The following is a 26,130-nucleotide window of genomic DNA, read 5'->3' as shown; positions in this document are numbered from 1 at the left end:
GTAATTGTGTGTCACCTACTCCTTCCTTAAGTTTGGCCTGATAACAAAGAAGGAAATTATTATAGAGGTTTGGATCATGTCCACGTTTCAGTATTTCTGACACCTCTGGTTTCTACTTCGATTTTCTACCTTACTAAAACCACTTTTTCTAGTCCTTTCATGTTTGTCTACAGTATTGAGATCCACCAAAAAAAACTGAGCTACCAAGTCTTTTTCTAGCAACAAGGCCAGCAAAACCTTTGTGTTAAACAACTCAGTTTTTCATATAGAACTGTTTCCTACAGTATACTTAATTCTAGTACATGGAAGTTCTACACACCTGGCAAAGTGAAAGCAATTGCCATCTCACCACTGCTTATGTGATTACAAAAGACAAAATCTTACCCTCCTTCTGCCCCCCAGGAAGTCCTTTCCCAATAAATAAGTTATCTGCTTGTGACACACAAATTATCAAATTAGTATAAGTGAAGAGTAATATTGAAAAGTATTATCAAATACTCTTCAGGTAACAGAGGCACAGAAAGCTACACTAAGAGCTATTAGGACATTTAATATTGCACACTTGAATGCTCAAAAATCAAGGACTCCAGAAAGCAAGGTTTCCATAAAAACTAAATTCAGCATCCCCCCAACCAGTCAACTGACAGTGTAGCTGGTGCACTGGAAGGCAATGCAAATTTTGGTCCAGTTTCAGCACCTATGATGGCTGGTTGTGATACCTGATCCTTGTCACTGTTTCCAGGGACATCAGGACTTCCCTTCCCCTGTACACAACAAAGATCCAACTATCAGGACAGACAGACACAAATTAAGGGGGGCAGTTGCTTCGCACCCCAAAAATGAGAAGTACAGCATCAGGTAGGTGAGCTGCAGTAAGAGAAGCTGGAAAACCTCTGTGGATGCCACTTAGTGCTCTAGCAGTCATTTCCAGACCACGGGGAGATCTTAAAAGGCTGTGTCCAGCTTCTGAACTTCCTGTAGAATCACACAGACATACTGATTTTTCTGGAGTGGCCTCATTCCAGCAACAGCTTTTTCTCATTTCCATACTAAATGAGGCTCCATATCTACATGTTGTATATGTTTTGCTTTATAACAACATTATACAACACTGAATTCACAAATACCACACAAATCCTTAAGAAATTTTTACCAGACTGAAGGCTTCAAAATCATTAGCAAATCAATCTTCAAAGCAGTCCTGTGAAACCTTCATAGAAATTCTGCAATGGAAGATTATTTTCCAAATTTGCAAAATGAGAAACAAACACCAAAGCTAATGCTGTCACCTGAAATGAGAGTCTGATGTTGTGGGCTGCCAAAGTTCTAAGGCTGTTTTGCACCAATATAGGAGTGTATAGGTCCAAAACTTAGACTGAGCATTGACAGCAATGACCTGATCAACACCTGAAAGTCTGAAGATGGCATATAGGAAAACACCTAAATATTCTCTAAGGGCCTTGCCCAATACTACAAACACTCTACAAGTGAGGTGCCACAGACTCCTTGTTCTGGCATTCCCTATCTTAAGCTTCTATCCCAGCACACTCCAAATAACGTGGCTGTTGTCTAATGATTTAAATGCAACAGTATTTTTTCTGTTGCCAGGACATGAGAAGGTTCTCTTACACGAATTTTCTGCAATTTAATAATTTGCAGACACCAAGTGACAAGACTTAGCTAGCATTAACTAGAATTAGTTTCTCTTTGAAACTCCTATCCCCGTGACAGATTTGATTAGCGCTGGCCAGTGGGTTTCTGAGGAGCACAACAAACCTGGAAGAATGCCTTCTCTCAAGGACACCACAGTCTGCTACAGCATGCTTTGAACTAGGGGTTGTGGAATACATCTCAAAGGAAGAACCCCGTGAAATAAACCCATGCTCCTGCAACAGCAAACACAGACAAGGTGGTGGCTGAGAGGGCAGTGCATGGCAAAGCTTAATTTAAACCTTTCCATCCCTCCTCCCCAGATGTTGGTCAATAATTAGCAGGGGTTAAGGACCTGTAAACAGTCTCTTCTTTCCTTTTATAATTTTCTTTTGCGGGTGATCTAGTTTGACAGCAAAACTGTGAAGTAGGGACAGCTGTCATAAAAAGAGAGATTTGGTTTAAAACCAGCTCTTACAGTCTACATCACCCTCAGTTCCTTCATGCAACCTTTTCTTCCTACTCTTCTTCACTTATCCTTTTTCCTTCTACCTCTTGTTGCCTCTACCCATCGTGTTTTCCTATACATCCTTTGAACTGAAGGTAGACAGCTCACACTTTGTCTCTGATACAAAATATAAGTACCTCACCACTTGCTACCATGGCTGAAAAAGTGTAGTTCTATGTGAAATGATCAGAATTTTGGTGCCACAACAATCAGTCTTTCAAGAAAATGCTCAGAACCACTTTCTAAAAATTTGCTATTCCTTGCAAATTTTCACAGAAATAAAATAAAGATGGAACAAGGCTTCTCTAAGAAAATAAAAGCAGAAGAAAATTTAAAAAACCCACCCCAACCTCTGATCCAAAATACAGACATTATAACATTCTCAGAGCAGTTGCACTGTATTTTTAAACATTAGGAAACCTTTCCTCTGGATTCTCAAATATTCTCACAATATTTGGTGGGGGTTTTTTTGCTTTAGACCAACTACATTTTGAATGAAATATAACAAAAAACCTGAACGCCTGGTTTCACAATGTGAAGTATTAATTTTACTTATAAAAGATAGTGTCAGTTCTAAGTATTGTAAACACAGTTGGATACACTACACTTGGAGCTTCTAACAAACTCCTAAAAAGAGGAATTATTTGATGTTTACTTGATGTAGCAGCCCCAGTCCAAATGAATACCTACCAAGAATATTTCCCTTCTATCATACACTTATCACATGTGTAAGTGCTTTTTTTCATATATAGTATAAATTCTAAAAACAAAGCATGAAGAAAGAGAAAGGAGGCATCACTCATTTAAGGAGGCATCACTCATTTTACAGGCAGATGTTTGAAGCAGCCAGATAATGTGACTTGCCAAACTCTCAGAGAGACAATGCACAGAAAAGCTGACAGTGGGCAGAGGAGAACTTGTCTTAGCTGACAGGCAGACTGGGATGGCAGCAATGATCAGCCTCCTCTGTCTGAGCTGCTAAGCACTAAGCCACAATAACTCCACAACTTGCTCTCCTTTGCTTGTACTCTGATATAAGTAGCACACCAGGCCGCTCATCACCATGGGCTGTCCTCAAAAACCTTTTAAAATCCCACCACCATTTGGAACAGAAACAAAGCATGTTTTTTGCTCCTTCACATGTAACTCCATCATCTGTCCCAAATATCCACAGACTGTGCCAGTACAAACAACTGTTTCTCTCTTTTATCTCCTGCTCACTTTACAATACCCTGCACAGGACTGACATCACTGGAGAAGGACCCTTTACATTTTCCTCTGCTTGGCAAAATATACAGTATGTAATGGCAGCCTGGAGGTATTTAATGCCATTCAACAGTACACTTTTCTCATCCTTGAAGGAAAGACATATGTAGCTAGAAGGAAAGTCAAACACTTGATAAAAAACAGACAAAAACAATTTCAAAGAAGTTAATGTATTGACTCTGTAAATTATAACAGGAAAGTGCTGAAACCTTGAGAAGGAAAGGTTATGACAAAATGATTTTAAGAGCTTGAAGGCCTTGGTTTGCTTCTCCAAAGTGAAGCAATCTTCCCTAACCAAGAAATAAATATGTAAAAGGCCAAACCAGCTATATTATCACTCAAACTAATTCAGAAATATAAGTCTTGAAAGGATTTCAGTAATATACTACTGTAATCCCCAATTTTATTTTCAAAAAACTATTTAGGCAATTACTTAATTTGATTATGTTCTGTAAAAGAAACTGCAAACTTCTAACTGTCTACTAATTCATAAATTTGCAAGTTACAGAATGAACTACATCATGCTAAAAAAACCCCTGTTGAAAGTGCTCAGGTACTTGATTGAAAGCGAGTGGATGTAGCTTTTGTCTAAGACATGGTCTTTCAATAGGAAGAGGTCAATCTGTATTTTTAAAGGCCAATCTATATTTTACTCAAATATAAATCATACAAGATATTACAATTTTATTACATTTCAAGATCTCAGTAGCCATGAGAAAACACATGTTGTTATTTAAATAAATCAACATTCCTGATTACCCTCCAAGTTCACCAGATCATAACAAGTCACTCCCAATTTTGAGTTCAGGATTCTGTCTGCAGCCTATGTAAGGCTCCACTGTGCAAATGACAGGTGCAACAAATTCTCAATTGGTCCCAGGCCCTAAACATGAACTTTTAACTTGTCAGAGTGGTTTCAGGTTCAAAAAGTACATTTATCTCCCAGCCAGTATGTTCTAGTACCTTCTATACTGCCATCCATAGAAATACCAAATCTCTCTCTCAGCACTGTGAATACCCAAGAAAGTCTATGGCAATGAGCCCAACAGCCTAATGAAACACAAAAAACTCCAAAAACTGCTCCTTCAAAAATCAGTATTTAATTTGCCACTAATCCAACTGAATATATTCTTGTTCTCACACTATAATATGAGGACAGAAGTTCTAACTTATCCTCATCTTTCTAACATCAGAACTGAATTTCCACCCAGAAAGATGTGAAGCCTTGGAACAGCAGTGCTACCCAGGGAAGTAAGAGCATGACCAGAGCTTGACAGAGGGAAGTACTGCATAAATCTCTGTATCATTTACAGCCACACACAGCCACCTGTAATACAGTCAATTACATATTTTCTAGATTTACAAACAGTTGGAGAATACTTGTTTCTCCTTTTGTCAATGGTCAGCAGAAAAACAGGAAATTAATCAGGCTGAAATAACAAGTCTGGAGAAGAAACACCATTGATTTTTTTGATCTTACACAAGAATCATTATTTTTTAAAGTGACAGAACTTCAACAGACAAATTGATCTAAAAATCATAGTTTTAACAGATAGATAGTAGAGTAACTATGGATTGTTCAGAAAAGGAAACCAGATTTGGGTCTTTTTCTTTATATTATGTCATATCAGAGGTGTCTTTCTGATGCATCATGCTCCATATCCAGGTTCACTGACTGATGGAACACCAGCCAAGATAAGAAAGTTGGGAGGGCTGCCAAACAAGCATCAGTGCCAAATGACAGTGAACCCTTCATTTGCTTTCCAGCTTTGCCACACAAGAGGCTTTATTCCCAGCAACTCCGGGCCTCCATTTTACAGACAAGTTGTTGATAATGCATTTACATTTCACTAGGACTTCCTTCAATGAACTGTGAGAAGGAACATACAATGACACCAACAAGCTCTGAAATCGCTTTCCCATGCAAATGCAAAATCCTGTCATCTTTGAACACCATTTCTTCTGGTCTGTCCCATCTGCTATTTAAGAGGAGTGAAAATAAGTAGGTTAAAAAAAAAACAAACAGAGAAGCTAGCTATTCAAGAGAAACCCTTTCTACAAAAAGTTAAAATGGCAGTCAATACCCAGATTATTTTGATTCAGGATGGCACATGGCATTTTAAGACAGCTGTCTAATTGCATATACAAAAGAACAACAGAACCAGACTATAACCCCAACTAGAGACCACAATAATCACTTGAATTTCAATTTTGCACCAAAATATTCTCCCTACTCCCCAGTCCCTCAATCAAAACTAATTTATGGGGGAAGGAAATTAACAAAATTGAATCCTGAACCGTTTTTGTCTTAATAATAAATTTTATGGCAAACTGACAGCACATTTTTTCTCATTTTGAAGCATTATTAAAGGTGGGATAGAATCACCCTGGAGCAGGCTGGATGTCTTTCAGCTGACTCTGATTTAATCCCAAGCTGCCAAGTTTTCACCAGACACCCAGAGGGGTCAGAAACGAACTTGTCTCTCCAAACCAACATATAATTTATGTCCTTAACCATTCTGGGCTGAGGAAGCAACTTGGATTCAGACTGGTTTAATTTTAAAAGCGAAGGGGAAATTTGAACTCCTGTCATTTAAAGTATCAGCTACCAAAAGAAAAGGAATATAGGAGCACTCTGATCCTCTGCATATCAGTAAACTTTCTTAGTTTTTCCTCTACAGAACAGGGTGAAATAACTCCTTCTAATTTCCATATTCCCTTCTCATTACATATAACCTCTATAATAGTCCACACATTTTTTCAAATTAATTATTTTTTTTAAGAAATCTAATGTTGTAACACCAATCCAATTATTCAAAAGAATTATTTTTATTCCAAATCTTATTTTTCCTCATTTTTTAAATGCCTCAGAAATATAGTAATTAGATATAGAATAGTCTGCAACGACAACTGGCAAGAAGGAGAATTTTTTAACTGATGCCTTGGATTTCAGATGTTCTAGTAACTCAAAGTCTGCCTTTTAAAAAAGAGTATTAACCCACAATTTTTGCTGAGGAACAAGCTAGTTATAAGCATTAAAACACACAGATAACCTTGAAGTTAAAATTTTACAGCCATATAAATGTGTATTAGTATCTCGGTTTTCCAGCAAATGTGTTGATTTTTATTTTTAATCTTTCCCAAAATATCAAATACATGATGAAAAGCAATATATTATATATACTATATTATAATGTAACTGATTCTAACCAATAAACAAGCTTGAGAAGAAAAGCTTCCTTAAAAAGGAATTAAAGTAGCTTTATTCTAATGAATCAAAGTAGAATCTCATCTAGCTGTGACAGATTTCTTGTGCCAAATAACTTCACAATTTTGATACAAATATTTAGTATTATGCCCTGAATAAAGGTAAGAGGAAGTCAGCCTTACTGAGCCAGGGAGATCATTAAGTTAATAAAACATAGTCCTTGTATTTGTATGTAGTTCACACCTGCTCTGGCTTGTCAACAAGAATAAAATATTTCACCAATCATGGACTTGATAAATATTTCTCCAAAGTTACCAAAAAGCTGCCGTGAAATAGAGCTGAACTAGTAAAAATCTTGGAAATTACATTATTTCCAAGAGATTGCTGAAAGTACTTCATTACAGAGCGCAATATAAAAGGAGAAAACTTTTTATTAAAGTTTTGGTAACAGACCAAAGCAAACGAAAAGCATCACATCTTTTAAAATGCTAACCACACACTTATAGAGACATAGCAAGAATATGAAACACATGGCATCCCAGGAGAATGTGGGGAAGCAATCCTCACAGGTCAGCTCTGCAGAAGAAATGAACTGGCAGTGAAACCTCAACATGACAGAATTTCAGCAGCATTCACTACTGTAGCTGTTGTAAGAAAAACAAAAACAAAAGGGCATCCAACAATTCTGCATATTTGTATGCATTTGAAAATCAAGTATCTACAGACATCCTAATTAAGGAACCTTTGCCAGTAAAAACTATTCTATTTTAATTATATTCCTTAAGTAATGTCCTGGTTAAGCAAAGCATGAGATAGATACCATCTAGTCTGTTTTTGGGATACTCTAGGTAAGGAGTCACTGAAGAAGAAAAGACACTGCCCTGCAGTACCACTACAAAAAATTATCTGTATTGCCTCTTTCAACAAGAGAGCTCATCTCCATGGAAAACTTTTCTTTTTACACCACTACAATAAAGGTATGAAAAATTAAGTCCAGTAAACCTTTTCCAACACAAATTCACAGCATCAGTTATGTTGGAAAAGACACCCAAAACCATTGAGTCCTACTGTTAACCTAACACTACTAAGTGCACCACTAAACCATGTCCCTAATATAATCTAATTTGAGGTGTTTGACATAAATAGTTCTTTTGCTATGAATGAGTCAAGATGAAAATCCCTTCAGATTTATACATAAAATAAAAAATGTAAGATGGGAAGTTATGTTTGGTTTTTATTTATTTAAGAAAGGAAAGTTGTTTCACTTTTGAAAGAAGTACTTTGAAGTCAGGAGCTTCACTGTTTACTTGAAACCATTTATTTCCTCCTGCAGTTCCAAAGAAAAACGTTACACAAATGCATTAGAGGAAGCAGGTGCATAATTTCATTGAAAAGCTATTTAAACTTCTGAAAAACAAACTTTGTCAGTGCAGCAGATCTTTCAAGCATTTCCTTATGTTACCTGCTAGAACATATAATTTAATATTTATCTTGCTACTTTATTACAAGAAAGCAACCACAGGGTATTATTTCACACTACTAGCAAGCCATGCATGCTCTGTGGCCCTAAGCATAAAATAAATGATCACAGTGACAAGAAAACAGTAATGTCACTTCAAGCTGTAAATATATGAAGAAAATCCTCAGCATAACCAAAATAATGTAGTAAAATATCTAGAGATATGATAGTTCAAACAAGCTAACAACACAAAATCCCCCTTTAAACTAGATTGCATAATTCCATGAGATACTACATCTTGTTTTCAATGTGCCCTCAGTTTCAGTTCAAACATACTTCTTGTTTTATAAATCAGTTATCACTGAAGTTACAGTAACATCTGGACTTGCTTAAGACTAATTAAGCTAAATATACCTTTAAGAAATGTATTTCAGCATGAAAAAATGCATTTACAAAATTATATTAATGTGCAATTAGGCAGCTTGCAGGTTTTTTGTATTTTAACATAAATTCCTCCAACAATGCACAAAGCAACTCAATGTAGACAGAGACATGGATCGACATGAATGTAGGTAGATATGCATGCATTTTAAAATATTAAAATATTTAAATACTAAAGAGAATACAACTTTTCCAATGTACACAGCAAGAGGCTCTGGTATAGAGGAACTTTATGCTCAGTAAGCTTCACTACACATTTTCAGATCCTACAGAAGCAGCCCCGACTGAATTAGTTTCAGAGGGTTAAATAAGTACAAGCAATGGCCCATGCTATCTCTTGTTGCAGGTTAACCCGCCCTGAAGCACCAATTCAGAACAGGACCACCTTTCACTCTTCAGAGTGAGGTCAGGGTTTTGGTTTAAACTGCCTGTAGCAGAGGTTTAAGCTAAATCTTTGGATGTGAATAGGAGCAGGGACACTCATTGCATTATATGAATGGCTGTAGGTTAGTAAATTCCAAGAGAAAGTCATTAATAAGTAGAAGGTGGTAATGAGTATTAACATTTTAAATCACTGTGGTTATTTGCTAAATTAACAATGCCCTGCTAGCCAAGTTTCCAAACTAGCTTATACACTAACTCCAGAAGGCAATCATTTACCAGAACTCACTCTACAGGTGCCGGATACCAGCAGCACACAACAGAGCACAGCAGCCCTACAACAGCAGCAGCAGGCTGGTAAAGCAAGGATGGATACAGCACCTCATGGTTAAACAGCAGATGTTATGGGGGAGGAGAATGCAAGCACACAGCCAGATTAAGTCCAACTGGAAAAATATAACCATGCTATTGAAAACAGAAAATAAAGTAGTAAGTTTAATGCACTGTGACCCACCTCATTTTTAGAGTTTAGCAAGTAATTTACTTCAAAAGAAGTATTTTCTTGTTAAAAGAAAGGCTAGTTACTATTATGACTGCCTGACACTTCCCACTCTAACATCCTATTTTCCAACCTGCTTAGAATCTTCTCAAGCAAACTGGGCTGAAAATTATACAGCAGAATGTTCTTTAGAACTCTTATTTCGACCAAAGTACTTAAGACAATAACAAAAAAAAAACACCACAGCTCAAAAAACCACAACAATCTAATGGAGAAAATTATCCTGGAAGAGAAAAAAAATCAAAAACTTGCAGTATTTTCTCTGGAAATGTTCAACACTAGCACACTGAAGCTGGAATTTGAATTCTGGCCTGTATAACTTGGATGTACATTTTATCACCCTTCCAGCAATGCGAATTTATCCATGCTTGCAAGTTTTTTGGAATATGAGAAATATGAGTCTTCAGCACAGAGCATGTATTTTATTTGCTAATATCTCTACTAAACTTGATCCAGCCTAGAACTGAATAGAATCTTCCTTTCACTTCCAGGTGAACAATATGCCTTGATCAAAGTACTAGAAAATAAAGGTAGGAAGCTGATTTATCCTTTCCAACATCCAACTAATAAGTGGCAGCAATGTAGAAGAAACTTCAACCAAATGTGGAGAGGGTGGGATTTCAAACTGTGTTGCAATTTTAGCAACAGTCAAAGTGGTGGCTACCAGAAAGGCAGAAACCTGCACCGAAACTGGATGGTTGAACAGCAACTCCATCAGAGCATGCTAAAGAGAAAAATAAAAGAACAAAAAAGGGGACTGCAGAGTGAGGAAGCCATCAGTTGTTGTTTGGGGAAGTAATCTGTGAACTTTAGCACAAGTAATAAGAGATTATGTATGAGAGACAGAACGGACTGGATGATCACAAACACTGGAAGAAAACAAGCCAACAAAGGCAAGAAAGATTCTACAGAGTAGTTGAACAGGAAACAGAAGGGAAAGCCTCTCCAAATCACAGGAGAGAAAAAGCAAAGACATCAGATTAGGTATTGAAAAGGATATGATTTTAGATCGACTAAGGTATCAGCCTAAAAAAAATCTTAACTGGCTAAATATGAACAGGATTTGCATAAAACGCTATTAATGATGCAGAAAGTGAAAGTTACATTGCCAGTGACAAAAAAAACCCAGCAGAAGCAGCTTGTACTTTCAAAGTAAGCCTTCCTCTATTGCCCATCCTCTACAGTCCAAAGGCAGAGATAAAACACTCTACACAAGCACATGGATCATACTGTCTTGAGCCAATCCCTATAAAGCATGACACAGAATTATTAAATACTACTAGCTCAAACAGCAGCAGTCTGCCTAGTGAGTAGCTTCCAAACCTCCTGATACGATTTCAGTTATTATTTTTAATGGATAGAAAACAACATACAAACTACATTAGAAATAATTCTCTTTACTTGATGAAGTTGCATTTGGAAATGATTGCTGATGTACATGATGACAGTTTAACTGCATGGCTTTTATCCCTTCCCCCAGTACTATCTTTGCCTGGTACACACTTACCAAGTCACTGGTCAGGATTTTGTTTATTCTTACTCATTGTGCTCCCCCCAAAATAAAGAGATAAACAAACAAATAACTGCTGCATAATGCTACATGGAAAGCAGAAATTGATTTCCCCTAAGCCATTGGAGAGCACCAATATGTTAGATTCATGTTGCTGAAACAGTCAAAACCATACTCATTCCACTGAAGTAACATGGTTATTATCCCTGTTAACAGATGTTAATATTAACAGGGATGTTAATATTATCTAGATAATATTAGAACGTGATTAAGGATTAATTTATTTACCACCTCAGATGCCTGAGATAGCCTAAATGAAACTAAGTTCTTGGGCGTGTTACTCAGTAAATATAATCAAAGATACCTGCAGCATCAATAGTGTACACACATCCCTACCCCCACCACACACAGCCAAGATTCAGATGTCTATTTCAGACAAGATAAAAATCTTTTTTTGCTCTATTTGCATTATATCTCTTATTCAATGGAAATAATTGCCCTAGAGACTAGGTTTATTTCTGCCCAAAGTAGATGGATGCCCCAGTAGAGACAGCAACTCTATTTTGAAAAATGCCTCTGCAGGGGGAAAAAACCCAAAAAACCACAGCTGTACAATTAAGAACAGTAACTTAATAAAGGTAGGCACAAATGAAAATCCAGCTATGGTTGCTTCTTCAACTTTAATTCTGGCCTTTCTTAACATTTGAGACTTTTACCTGAAACCTTAAAATTACAATTAATTGCATACAGTGGCAGAATGTGTTTCACTCTCCATTTGCATGTGCAATCCTTCACATTTCAAAGCAATTACAAGCCAAACCAGTCATGTAATTGCTGCAGAAGGCACACCTTGCCCTTTCTGGTATTTCTGGTGCATTCATTATCATGGTTTCTGAGAAACAGTTAAACTACCAGCATCCTAGAGCTATTTTCCCTGTCTTTACAATAGACAGAGTTCTTGCATTCTATACACAATGAAAACCTGAGCCATTCTTCACCTACAAAATGCACCTACATTCTGCAAATGTTCATTTGGCAGAATGAACATAGATAAGTTAAAGTTATTCCAAGTAGGTCCTGCCTTCAATAAAACATACTCAACTGTTTTTATGACTTGACACTTGTGATAACGAAGTTAAATCTAATAAACCCCCTTTTTTTTTGAAGGAAAATCAGATCACCAAAACAAGACTTCATCATTTAATACTCCAAAATCACCCATATCCAGGTACTAATCCACAGTAACACTGTATAAAGCACCCTATTTCAGGGATGAACTTTAAAGGTGAATAGCTATAACTTCAAAAGGACTGCACTTTACAGAGTTTCACTACCCACACTGCATTTTTACAGATAAAAGCATCAATCTACCCAAGGCTTCCCCTGAAGTGTTGCATTTCTCTTCACTGCATTGCCAATTGGAAGCTCCTTCCTTTTGGGATTCTAATTTATTCTCTCACTGAATGATTTTTAGCACAATAAAACTATTCATCTGCATACTTAGAGGTGCATTTTCACCATTTCATAAGAAATATCAACCATATAAAATATTCTTTATTACCAATATCTTTTTTTAATTTTTATCCATCACAGAGAAACAAAAGCAAATTTACAGATGGTTTAAGAGACTTCATCCCACAAATGCAGCATATTGTGGCTTTTACATTAATTGTGCATATGTAATTTTCCATAAAGTGGCTTTAAAAAGCATATAGTGCAAAGATCCCCACAGCTTGTGAAAGATAATTTAGGTTGCAACTGTTACTTCCAAATTATTTGTTACCCTTAAAACAGAAAGGTAATATTGTATGACGTTTGAGATAAGAAAAAGGATATGACTGTATGGCCCTAAAAAAACCCCCAGCAATATTTCACACCTCAGAAACAAAACAGAAAAAAGAACAATGAAAACAAAACCATGTCACTGTCTTAGTGTTTTACTCAATCAGCAGTTCTTGGTCTAGATCCAGCCAAGATATTATGCTGATTAGGACAGGGTGTAGGAGGTAGGAAGAAACTGTTTTCACTGCTTACTGTTTTAAAGAAAAAGCTGTGGCATTGCTGGGCAGGACTAAACAGGATGCTTCCATTTCTTAACCCATTCCCCAGTAAAAAACACCTTCTGCATAGCTTAAACTTATCTTCTGCTGTTGAATTAATCTGGCAGATCATATACCTTATCTACTAACTAAATTAAACACTGAAAACAGGGAAGTTTGTTCTTCCTTTCCCAGACATGCAAGCAGCATGTAATCCTAATAATCTAAATTCTTGCGAAGCAGGATATTTCTCTTTGTTTACCCTTGTTCTCGTTTCATGAGTTAGTTAATCCATTACCTAATTTATCTTGGAATCATCTTTAATTGTTAATAATGGAAAGACTCAGGACTCCTGTGCTGAGTTTACAAGCTCTCTTCTATTCTTGCCCTGGCTGAATTTCTGCCTGGTGTCAGGTCACAGAAGGCGAAGTCTACTTTTCTTCAGCTACGCTGAAGAAACCACCACAAAGTCCAAACAAAGCATACTGGCACACAAAGGGAAGAAAGTGCAATTGCAAATAGGAATAGGAAGGTAAAGAAAGAAAGGAGATTTAAAAAAACCCAAACTAGTCACTTTATGAGGAAAATACTTTTGGTCACTAAGTACTAAAACCTCTCAATCAAAAAGCAGATGGCTTAAAACCATGGTGGTGTGAAATGAAGAGCAGTGTGCACAACAGCTTTTTAGGTTTCCCCTCTATGTTGTCCCACAGATAAAACTTACACTGACTGTAAAATCTTACACTTCAGTAAAGCAACAGCCTGGCTTCACAGACTATAAGCACTATCGTTCCCTTCACTTAAAAAGGAGCTAGAAGCTTGATACATCCATCTCTGACCCTGAGTAAAAGGGCTCCTGGTCTCTCAAGATGTTTTTAGCAGTATCACATAAAGGAAAGCTTACCTTCTTTTGAAAAAAGCAAAATCAGACAAAAAGTAAGTATCTGATACAGCTTCACAGGTAAAATGAAAGTGAAAAGGCAGCTGCTTGTCTCAGTAAACTGAAGCAAGGTCTCAACTCAGGGAAAAAAGGTGATTTAAAATGCTTTATTCTGTTTATATTTGACGTAATAGAATAGTAGAACACAAAATCTGAGCACCTCCACTAGGACACACAGTGGAGAACACTTTGATTAAAGTCATTTTCCCAGTACACAATCTAAAAATAAAGTAACCTTCAACACACTCCACCTTCCAGACACATTTCTTTGCATTGATCAATGTATTAGACTGCTTATCATGGAAACATGAAAGGCAGACTCAGAGTAAGATAGTTCCTAATCACTGACCAGAAGAAAACGTTTGTTATCAGGCTTCAACTTGCCAGTAGAATGATGCCACCACAATCACCATTTATTCCCATCCAAATGTTCTTCCACTATCAGAAGTCTGAGGGACACCTGGAAGTTCCCTACATAACACATCTTGATATGAAGGAGAAAATCCAAACACGATGTTGTCACCACTCTCTGTCAGCACTGTCACTTACTATACACAGTTCCTGTACAGATGTTAATTAATACTCAAAACATTTACTGGGAAAGTCCTATTAGATCTTGATACAAGGAAGAGCTGCCACACTGAATAGGGCCTTGGCACACGGCCTAATTTGCAGGTCATAAAAAGCCTAAAGCACTCCTCAACTATCTAATTTACACAAAATAAAAGCCTTCTATTTCCTAAAAAAAGTATAAATGTTTCTTCCTGAGACTGAGTTCTGAATGGCAATACTGCAGAAGATCTGCCAAAACATCCCTCCCCTTGTCCAGTTTCACAGAAATATACAGTGAGTTCTGAGCACCATGTACTTTTAGCAAAGGAAACAGATGAATGACGCATTTAGCCACAGCAACACCAATACTCTTTTCCTCTGGAATGCAACTCTTATGGTGCAATGAAAGACTCTTATTTGTCTAAGAGCAGTTAACAAGGTTATTTTGTATAAATACTTAAAAATAAAAACAAGGCACAGCAGCACTAGTGCTGTGGTGCCATCATATCCAGAACACTAGCAGGCAGCACTGCCAAAGCCCGATGCCTCAACCAAAACCCTCAGTCCCACCTGAACCTCCACTGTTCACAAGATCCCTAAGATGCAAGACCACTTTGCACTCCCTAAAAAAACATTTCTTGAAAATATGTGTAAATTGTCTCACCAGAAGTCAGACACAATGCACCTAAACACTACAGCTGGAATGGTCTGACATATTAAGCATTTTAGGATAAAAATAAAACTTCATTACTTGATGTGGCTCACAGAGTTTGTTTTTATGTAAAAAACCTGATCATTAACCAAGAAACTTAAAAGTGGTAATTTTATTTGTTAAGGATGTGCAGCATCAGTGAAACACAATGAGAACAAACAACATGATTCTTACTGCATACAATTTCCCCAGAGTTAGTCCTTTTGCTGAAGCAGTTCTTCATCCACTAAATGGAACAACAGAAGGGGACAGCTAGGCGCTCCAATTTAGAGAAAGCTCTAATCTGCCTTATGGGAGCAACTAAAGGACCTATGGAAAAATGTTTGTTTAACAGTAATTTGTCTCAACTATAAATGGAAGCAGAACAGAACTGACATAGTCCCACAATGACAGTTTGTGCTGAACAATAACAGGATACTTGCATTAACAGAGTTGTGCTCTATTTAGGAAGCAAAAACAAGTGACTATACCAAACTCAATTGGTACAAACATTTATTTCTGCAAGGTGCCCTTTAATTGTCTTGCTAAAGACATCATATGGGGATATGCTGGCCTCTAAAGAGAGGAAGTTTTAATGTCTGAGGAAACACCTGTATATATGAAACTTTAAGCTCATTTCACTAGGTCATTTTGCTAAGTTGCTTTATGTTAAAATAACTCTTATATCAGCTTTTCAGACTGGTGCAGTATGTCTAGATGCAAAGTGAATCTCTGGAAACTTGCCCTTCAAAAAAACCCAAAACCCCACAACAACTGTTCTCATTTTGTGTCTGGCTACATGTCCAACAGGAGGCTACCAGCTGCCCAGCAGGTGATTGACTTCAATCTACAGTTTAAAAGTGGAAAAATCTACAGTAATCCTTCCATTACAAAAAAAGTAACCTAAAATGTAAGTACTCCTACTTTTTCTTGTTCCATGGATAAGCCCCAAGGTATGGTTAATTCTTCTAAGTATGCTACAACATCAATGAAGGTAAAGCAAAACAGACACACAAACCCCTTCTCACTTGCTATAATAGCAGAAGACCTAAGGGTTGTATCACAAATGACATCTCACAGCTCAGCTGTGGGGCTTTTCTTCCTTCTACAAATTCTACTTTGAAAACTCAAAAACCATTCTAAAGCTGGCATAAGACATGCTCACAACAGGAAGAAAAGTTCGTGTAGAGCCCTGTAATATTCTAGTCCCACACAGCATTTACAGCTCTTTCTAGATACTCATTGCTTTGAATCAATACTTGCATTAAGAGGAAAAAAACCAGAAAAAACAAGCAACTCATGCCAGAGAAGGACCAGCAACCAAAACCAAGGTAAAACACAGTTATGAAGTGCTTGAGAACCACCAGAAATGTACGTGGAACAATCAAGATCACTGAAGAAAAGACTAAGGCACCTTATGACTCAGATGAATGAAATTTCTTCCACAAAGTCTCTTTCCATCAACTAAAAAATAAACTTACAAAAAGATCTGCAATAATGAGGTGAGCATTAGTTTACACAAGTTTGGAAGAAGTCTGTCAATACATAAATATCAGCAAGAGACTAAACACCTATTCATTATTACAATGCACCAAGAAATAAATTTTTAAGTGCTTGAAGAAATCTGCTGAAGTAATCCCTCAGGTAAATACTTAAGGGGGAAGAGTGTAATTTCACTTGAAAGTTTCTTCCTGGGTTAAAACAGACCACAACAGTATCTCAAGTGTAATCTATATACAATACAAAAAGGTATATGGTTTTCCTTAAAGATTATTTCATTGATGATTTAAAATACAAACTACTTGAAATTAACTAAAATTAAAATAAAAGAAGAATAAAACTTCCACTTCAGAGACTCATGAAGAAAAGGAAGTCTCCTCTTGCAAAAAAATAGGAACATTAAAAAAAACCCTAAACAACTGTTTTAAGAGGTACTGATACAGCCTCTTCCATATTCTTCCTACTTGGGGAAAAATGGTAAATTGCAACACTAATAAAAACAATCAGTTCTCTAAGATTGAATGTAACTTTTTACCTTCTTGGTAGAAGTCTATCTCCAGGTGCAATTCACATGCTTTTAGCAGTAAGATCCAACACCAGTCCCAGGGTCTTGAAGCTGTATTAGGTACACCAGTTTATTCAGCTACACATCTTCCATCAGCTAACACAGAAGGCACAATGGAAACGCAGCTAAGACAAACACAAGACAAAAATCTAAAATCAACTTCTATATAGATAAGCCAGTGTTAAAATTAATACTTTTACTAATCATTCAAAGATTACCAACCCTCAGAAAGAACTGGACTGACTCACATCTCAGCTACTAACCAAAAATCACACTAGGAGTAGAACCCAAAACATGTATCCATCAGTTCATTTAATTCAGGTACTTGAATTTGTTCTGCTAGGCCAGTACATGATGTTTAGGTACAATTCAGAAAACAAATCACAAAGCTAATATGGATGTCTGACCATGGGCCAGAGTAAACTGACCCCATAATGGAGAGCACCAGCTCGGCTAAAGGCCATCAGAGGACAGTGGTCCAGAGTACTAAAGCTGTACTTCAGAGCTCAAACATCTTTCTTAGTGCTTCCAAACCAGGATTCAGAAGTCCTGTGAACAGATTTAGGCATCCTACACTGTCATCCTGGAAGGAAGGGGAGTGGTGTTTGTTTTGGATCTTTAAAAGGAATAGTTTAATAAGACTAAGCACAGATCAAACAGGCCCAGTAAACAGGGGAGAAGACTCTACCTACTGTACTAGTGAGGAAGAATCACCTACTCACCAAACAAATTCAGTCTGCAGTTTTTCTCATAGTAGCTCCCCTGTTTCTCATAAGGGAATAGTAGCTAAATGCTGTTAATTAAGAATATGGGAGAAGAAAACCATATAACATATATTTTCCACCACAAAAGCCTCTACCTAACTGCCAAAAGAATTCAAGGGCTTGTGTTCTTTCACAGGTTGATAATATTTACATAAACCAAGTTTTCCTAATGCGTTTTTTAAATGTTAACTGGGAATCTCATAGCTAAGGGAGTTTTAATGATTCATTTACTAATGGAGAGACCAGAATTTGTACACACTACAAAGGTAAACAAATACATCTGTCAAGCATCTTCTTTCCTCCTGAGCCTCAGCTAGTACAATTAATCAAAATCTGATGATTGCTCTGCATAAGGAATGTGTCATTTGTCTGACAGATTTAAGCTGAAGGGGAGAGAAGAAAAACACACTTAAACATTTCAACTCCTTCTTTTAGAAATTATGATCTTATATCCACAAAATCAAAAATAGCTGACAACATAAACATAACAGCTTGAATTCAGCATTTTATAAATGCTGAATTGTATAAAATGCAGTTGAAACTGGCATACTTCAAGAAATATGCACACAGAAGAGTTATACATATGTAAGCCTTTTACTGAACTCGTTTTTAAGATCAGCATTATTATCATTGTGCAAAAGCAAAACTTTCATTTTCTGGACAAACAGGCTGAGTTCACATGCAATTAAGAATAAAAAAGTGCTTTCTCAGCTTTCTGAAAGCTTGAAGTACAAGCATTTAAATGTTTACAGTTAAATAAGTACCAGATTTTGTAAACTGTTAAGTAATGTTACACAGCCATCATTTCTAAGCATTCAAGTGAATTCTGTTAGGTGGGCAATTCAGAATTTTACTTCAGTCTGACCTAGATATTAAACCAGAAACTTTCTTTTCCAACGAATTTAAAAAGAAACATTTAATCAGACAGTGAAATATGGTTCTCTGACTAACAAAAAGATTAGTGAGCAAAAAAACACTGAGGGGAAAAATTATTTCTCAAAATTAATTTATGTTTAGTTTTGTCTCCAGAATTAAGCCCTGCAAGATGTGTTTTCCCAAACTGTGCTTAATAAAATAATGCTATCCTTGATGACAGTTGAGATAGAGCTCTAATCAGTACCAGTGCCAACTACAGTATTTCAATAGAAACAAGATTTGTTGTGTTCCTCATGGAAAAACACATATATCCAATAAGCAACCACAAGGGCACGAAGGCTTCAAATTTTGATTTCTCAGCTCAGCACTAACAGCATTCTACTGCTGTCCCTTTGGTATATCCCCATAACTCCATTTCACTCCTACCCCTCTGGCAAAGCCCCATTTCTTTCTGTCAAGAGGCAGTACTGGAGCAGAACGAGAAAGGCAGAAGGAGCCTTCCCTTTGCCAGCCATCACCTCTTCAGCTCACTTACATGCACGCTGGCTTTCACACAGTTTGTTACCAATTCTTCCCTATCTTTCAAAGGTGCGCCTGCAGTTGCTGCTGTGTGTGTCTAGCAAACTGCTAGGTGGAAAACTCCCAGCTCTGCAGAAGGACCTATGCAAGGAAAACACCCGGCAGGACGCGGGCTATTCCCACCACTTGTCCCCCACCGCCTTCACAGCCGAGATGCACTACCCCTGCAAACTCCTCCGACCCACCGGATCCGGGCTGGGCAACGCACACGGAGAGGTCAACGAGAAGCTCTCCGGGGGGAGGTGCGAACGCTGCCCCCGGGGTGCTGGAGGCCCGGGGGCTGCTCGCGTTCCCCTCCCCGTGCCAGGTCTGCCGGTGCCCCGCAAGTTCCAGTGCCGGAGTTCCCAGGCCCCCGGGCCGCTGCCGGGCGGCGGGAGCGCGGCGGCGGCCGAGGGGCCCCGCGGCCCACCCAGGCTGGCGGCGGGCGGCAGCTCCTCCCCGCACACGGCGTCGGGGCCGAGCGGGACCCACCCGGGGCTCCCCGAGCCCTGGGGCCGGCCGTGCCCCCCTCCTCCGCCACGGGCCGCTCCGCCCGGGGGGAGACAATGGGCACGATGACTTCACTCTCCAGCAATGTGAGCAGCAGCGGGGGACGCCGCCGACTTCCCCCCGGCCCCCAGGACGCTCTCGGGCCCTCTCCCCCCCGCGCTCGGGCTCCCTCCCAGAGGCGGCTCCGGCTCGGAGGTTCCGCTCCACCCCTCACCCGCCGCCACGCTCAGGGCGGCGGCCGCCGGCGGAGGCCCGAGCCGGGGGACGCCGCCACCGCCGGGCCCCTCGGCGCCCCCCGCCCCGCCGCAGACCCACCCCCGGTACCTGTGAGTCGGCCGGAGGAAGCGGCGCTGCTCCGCCCGCCCGAGCCCGGCGCCGCGCAGGAAGCGCCTCCGTGTGTATGTGTCTATGTGTGTGTGTGTCTATGCGTGTGTGTGTGAGTGCGAGTGAGGAACGGAGGGGGCGGCACCGCCCGGCCGGGGCGGGGCGGGGCGACGCGGGGCCGGGGCCGGGGCCGGGGCTGCCCGGCAGGGAGGCGGCGCCCGGACCGTCGGTTTCCGCGACGCGCTGAGCTCAACGCGCACGGCGGTGCCGCCCCTCGCCCGCCCCCGGCTGGGCGGCCCCGGCGGGCGGGAGCGTTGCGGACCCCACGGTGGGGCCGGGGCGCCTCGCGCGGTCCCCGCTCGCTGCCGGCCCCGGCGCCGTGCGGGGGATGCTCGGAGCCGGCGGGGTGGGTGCGGTGTCTCTGCCCCCGTGGCAGGGGACGCCGCAGCGCTGCCAGCCGCAGTAGCAGCACAGGGTACAGCGTTATATGCGTGTACAGTTCCGTGGGCTTCACACCTATGGAAATGGAAAAGTGCGAGGCGAAGAATGAACTATCGGGGCGTTTCAATAGGTCGTGCTGCTGAGCGCTGATTCACTTGCCAAAATGACAAAACCTTGTTTCCGTGCTGCGAGATACAGATTTACCTTCTTTCCCCCCCCCTCCCCCCCCGCCATTTGAAACAGAAGCCGCCTCAGAATTTGCCCACGAGCCCCCATCTGTTCCTTCAGGCATGGCCCTGGTTCTGCATTGAGCAGAGTCGGCCCCGGGCGTCCCGCAGCCCCAGCCCTGGGCTGCCTCCGGCCGGCCTGTGTCGCCCGCCCGTCCCTGAGGTCGGGCTCTCCTTTGGCCACCGACCTCCGTGCGGTCTTCCACGGGATTCCCTCCCTCTGCAACCCCGTCGTAGCTGCCGCCCTCTCCCACAGCCGGCTTGCTGCTCCTGACCTCCACTCCTGGCCCAATTCCGAATCTCATGTTTCAGAATTCTCTGCGTACATTATTTTTACATTGGATTTAAATCGTGTGGTTTTTTCCCCCCTAGTTAATAATTTACGCTGCCGTTTCAGAATTCTGTGGAACTGGAGCTGATCCTGTGCTTATGACTAGTGGTTCTTCCATTAAGCTGGTATGAAACCTGAAAACTGACTCTGGAAAAAGTTATTAATCACCCAGCCTGCATTTAACATGTGCAGAGATAGTAAAATGAATAAAATGCACCATGCTTTTCCTCTGGGATTTGCAATGTACCATCAGTTAAAGGCTTGCACGTATACTTACCTTTATTTATGTGCATAGTTCCGTTTAAGTCAATAAGACTACTTCCAGTACATCAAATTAAAAGTAAATACAAGTGATTCCATGGTGAGATACTTAATCTGAAATGACAGAATAGGCAGTTAGAACAAACAGGGAGGGGAAGTGGAAAATAAGGGTAACACCAATGAGATTATACTGGAATTTTGGCGTGTTGTGTACAAACCACGGTAGTTCCCTCTTGGCTTGTAAAAGCCAGTGGCTAGGTGAGTTGCTCAGGCTCCAGTGCTGCAAACATGTACATGTCACTTAGGGTGTGTAAGTGGTGCCATTGTGTTCACCTGGATAAGATACACAGAAGTTTATTACATACAACAACTTGCAGAGTAAAATCTTGGACACTTTGTTATGTATGGGATTTGATACAGAAAAAGGGAATTAGCTCATAAAATGAGAAAAAGACAAGAATGGTGGTGTGTGAGGGAAAGAAAATTAAGAGAGAAACAAAAAGATTAGCAGATAGAATAGCATGGTAGGTTAGTGAACAAATTTTGGAATAGCAACAGCAAACCATTTTACCAGCTCAAATGTGCAGCTACCAATAAAACAAAAACCAGCCAGCAAAGCAATTCAGTAATATATTACTTTCTAAATGTCCAGAGGGATTCCGCAAATCAGTACAAATGTTCTGAAATATCTTGGCTAATGCTGGAGACTAGGAGGGGAACAGAACCCTGGTGTTTTAAAATTCTGCACTGGGGCATTGAGCAGTCACTGTGGTGGTGAGATGGTTTCTCCTTGAAGCTGATGAGGGACAAAGCAAACCTTCAGCCAGCCACCCTGCTGAGAACTTGGCAGTAGAGAGCCTGCAGCCAAGTAGGTGCTTTTCATCAGAAGTATTCAAAATAGTCAATTAACGAAATACACTAAGCATAGGGAAGAAAGAAACTCTTTTCTGCACGAGCTATACGCCAAAACTGGCAGTTGTTTATTTTGATATGTAAGGAAGATACATTTGTTTGTTTGCTTGCTTGCTAGCTTATTATTATAGAACAGGATGACAAAGAAGTATTAAGGAAAAGTAGGGGCTGCTCAAATTCTTGAGCAGAGAGGAAATACTTTACGCACACTGCATTTGGTGAGGCATACAAGGTTTAAGAATGCTAACTAGCCTGTCTTTCCAAAACACTTTCTGAAGAACATCTAGGATTTAACCTTTGTGGGTATTTAATTCAGTTGCTGGCAGAAAAGTACAAAGTATTATATCACAATACAAAAATACTGTCCTCCCAGCAAAGCATCTGGTTGTTCTGAGGAGGCATAAGCACACACAACATGCTGTCAAACATGGAAGGGTAAAAATCAGATCAACATGAAGAGAGGTGAGCAGAGAGGGCTGAAGAAGGAAAGTGCTTTGTGGACTGCTGGCCTCAGTATAATTTCAATATTTACGTATGAAACACTGTTGTCTCATCTGGTAGTGTAAAATCGGCACCTTGGGCCAGAATTTCATGTGTTGGTGGTCTTTTCTTTAAAGTCATATTGGAACAGTATCAAATATGATGGGTAAATGTTTTCATGTCTCTGATCCCACAACTGAGTCTCCCTTTGAAATTTTTTATCTGAATATTCAACTATTGTCTTCAACATAAAATTGGCAAAATCAAACTCTATTTTTTTATTAGATAATTTCATGTTTCTGGCAGGTTCTGGAATTCATCATCTGGTCTCCAGCCCATCATTTTTAGGGGGAAAAACCTGTCCTCAACCCTTCCCCTTTTGACATGCATATTTGTGTCCTTGATCTTTCTTTCATCTTGTTCTGAAGACACCGTTTGTTGGAAGATTCACCACTCTCCTATGTTTTCCAGCTCAGCTGTCTCGCCAATTTTATTTTTTTTCCTGGAGACTTTATTTTTAGCATTCTTGATTTTACTGGTCTGTCTTACAGTATTGCCCCACAGATGGCTGCATTTGCACAAAAAGCATTGCAGAAGATTGATGTGGCAGCAGGAGCAAGTGGCATAGGGAAGGAAGGGAACTGTCCAGATCAATTTTGCCTCTGGAAATAATGTAGTATGGAAATGCATTCTGACTTGCAACCAGAGAAGAGAGGATAAAAGTCTTTGATGAATTAAAATATCTGCAATACACATGGATAGCAAAACAGAAATCAGACATGCGAAAAGAGAAAATATTTATAAATACCACTATATAATTGATAAATATTATATATAAATACAGCTAAGAGAGAAAATGCACAGAACAGGAGTAAGTGTTGAATACCATCAGGTTTCTGTTTGCCCATTGTGAAAGATTATTTGCCATGCACTGATTGTCATAAATTGTAGTGAGTGCAGTAGATAAAAAAATAAAAATTAATACCTGTGTACCATGATGGCAAGGCTAGGATAATGGACTAGTGACAAATAGAGCTATCTAATATAGATGCAATCTCACTGATCCAAGTTACAAAGTGGCAAGATACCAGTAAATAATGTGCAAGCTGAGAACTTTCCAAATTTTTGGCATGTCATAAAACATTAAAGATAAAGGCTTCCATAGCTATTTCAAGCATCTCAGATATCTTAGAATTACATCATCTGATCTAATCAGTTTTTGTGGTAGTCAATAAAGAAAAAGTAAAAGTAGAAGATGGGTAATATATAGAGCTGCAGTCGCTAGAACATGCCTATTGCAAGAAAGAAAATCTGTTTAAATAAATAAAATTTATTTAGGTTTATTTCCAGCCACAATGACAGTGAATAAAAATAGGTTGAGAAATCTGAGTGCCTGAACCCAAAAAGTGTTCCTAAACCCATATAAGATGTCACTCAGCTTACAAGGCTCCGGAAGTCTGCAAAAGACTACTATATGAGCTTAGAGTTTCTCAAATGCCTAAAACTCTACTCCTAAATGTAGTATTTAAGTTCTGGAGGTAAGGAGTTGCAGGATGCAAAAGTGATACCTGTGTATTTTCTTGGAGTTAGCCAGTTTTAGACGTCTGTTGTCTATTACTATCAGTATCTTTAAGGAACTTCAATTTGTTAGAAAAATAAATGAAAGTCAAGTAAGAGTTATACTGCAAGAAGCAGCAGACTGTAATTTCTGTTGCACAACACCGTTTCCATTCTCGTCTCCTGAGCTTTCCTCCTCTTTTAGTCAGAACAGCCTGAAATTTCTGTTTTTCTGGGTTCAGAATTTATGTGCTCATTCTCTGCCCAAAGGTGAAATTGTTTCTGGAAAGCTTGAGCAAGAATGTTTTTGCTGGTTTAAGTGTGAGAACAGTGGGATGGGGGGAAAATGTTGCATAGAGGTAAAAGTGCTTTAGGGTTTTTTAAATAACTTTTTCGTCATGATGAAGAGACATGAAGAGATGAAAGTTGTGGTGGAAATAACCCTGCTCAGGGAAGACCTATACTTTTTCTAAAATTGGTCACAAATGGGTCCTTCAAGCAGCATATACATCTTAGTCAGAGCCAGGCAGCATTTACACTTGACCTTCCCTGAGAGGAAGGGCAAGTACTGGTCAGGTTTAGCTGTCCTTTGGTCACAAACCGCTCCTCCATATTTTCATGGTGGCACACTGACCGTACCCCAAAGTCCTGCCCCCTTACTGCCTAGTTGTTTGTGAGGTGGCTCATCTGCAGTGTATCTACAGGTTCTCTCACAAATAAACTGGGACTGGGGAGGCTGATGAGAGAGGGGCTCAATGCCCACAGGGGCTCTATGTCAGTGCACACTGTGGCCACGCTCTGCTCTTGGTGGTACAGGATCTCCAAATGTGTCATAGCAGGCTTTTGTGGCCTTCTCTCTCTCTGCATGCCCCTATATCACAGTTAAGTACCACAGGCATTTAAAAATATAAACCATCTATATGACAATGAGGGGCCTCAGTCAACTGCCTGTGTGATGTGCAGAAGCAGAGTGCTTCTCCTCAAGAGCACCTTCAGTGTCTGCTGACCTGCCTCAAGTCCATGGCCAGGAGGTCAGTGGACCTGAAGACAGCATGTGTTTGCAGCCAGGGGACCAGCTGCTAGCCTGGACAGCAGTAGGAAGGGATTCTGGGCAGGCATGACAAGACACAACCCATAGTCACATGCTGTCACATGTGGTCATGCCAGATGTTACATGTCCAGCATGAGCACACACTGGACAAAGACAGTGAGCAAGGTGTCCTTCTCAGCTGGATAGGGAATGCTCACAGAAGCAGAGCTCTGTCCAGGAGCATTGCTATGTGCAGTTGGATTGGTGGATGAAAAGGACAGAGGTGGTGAAGAGCAGTTGCCTTTAGCCCCTGCTTAGGGAACACATTTTGTCATACAATAGCTGTGAGAGCCAACAGTGAGCAGCAGTAGGCCACAGGACCTCTGTGCAGAGAGCTTTTCAGAAGTGTGTCATCCCTGCTGGCCTCATCAGGGCAGATGAGCCATAGGAGAGAGTTGCTTGTTCTACGTGGGGAGCTGCAAACCGCTCTGCCAGATTGTCTGGCAGTTCCCACTTATGGTAACACATTCTGCAGCCCCAGCCACTGCCAAGGGCAGAGGACACAAGCAGGGCACCCTGATGCAGACTGG

At 40.0% G+C, this 26,130-nt stretch overlaps 1 protein-coding gene across 3 annotated transcripts in view; it reads right to left on the bottom strand.

The window, feature by feature from the left end:
* RNF19A (ring finger protein 19A, RBR E3 ubiquitin protein ligase) overlaps nt 1-20,514 on the bottom strand; it is a 57,288-nt gene extending 36,774 nt beyond the window's left edge. Inside the window, exons 1-2 of one of the 3 annotated variants that reach the window (XM_064706418.1) lie at nt 20,302-20,514; nt 17,240-17,394 (exon numbers count right to left, since the gene is read on the bottom strand). The gene's annotated coding sequence lies outside the window, so the exon portion shown is untranslated. Of the gene's footprint in view, nt 1-17,239; nt 17,395-17,697; nt 17,813-17,991; nt 18,012-20,301 lie in introns of those variants that run through there. The other 2 variants (XM_064706420.1, XM_064706419.1) reach the window with 2 other exon arrangements.
* Nucleotides 20,515-26,130: the final 5,616 nt, after the last annotated feature.

The sequence above is a fragment of the Zonotrichia leucophrys genome, chromosome 2, assembly GCF_028769735.1.
Source record: "Zonotrichia leucophrys gambelii isolate GWCS_2022_RI chromosome 2, RI_Zleu_2.0, whole genome shotgun sequence".
Classification (NCBI taxonomy): Eukaryota; Metazoa; Chordata; class Aves; order Passeriformes; family Passerellidae; genus Zonotrichia; species Zonotrichia leucophrys.
This window is presented reverse-complemented; position numbering and strand designations above follow the sequence as displayed.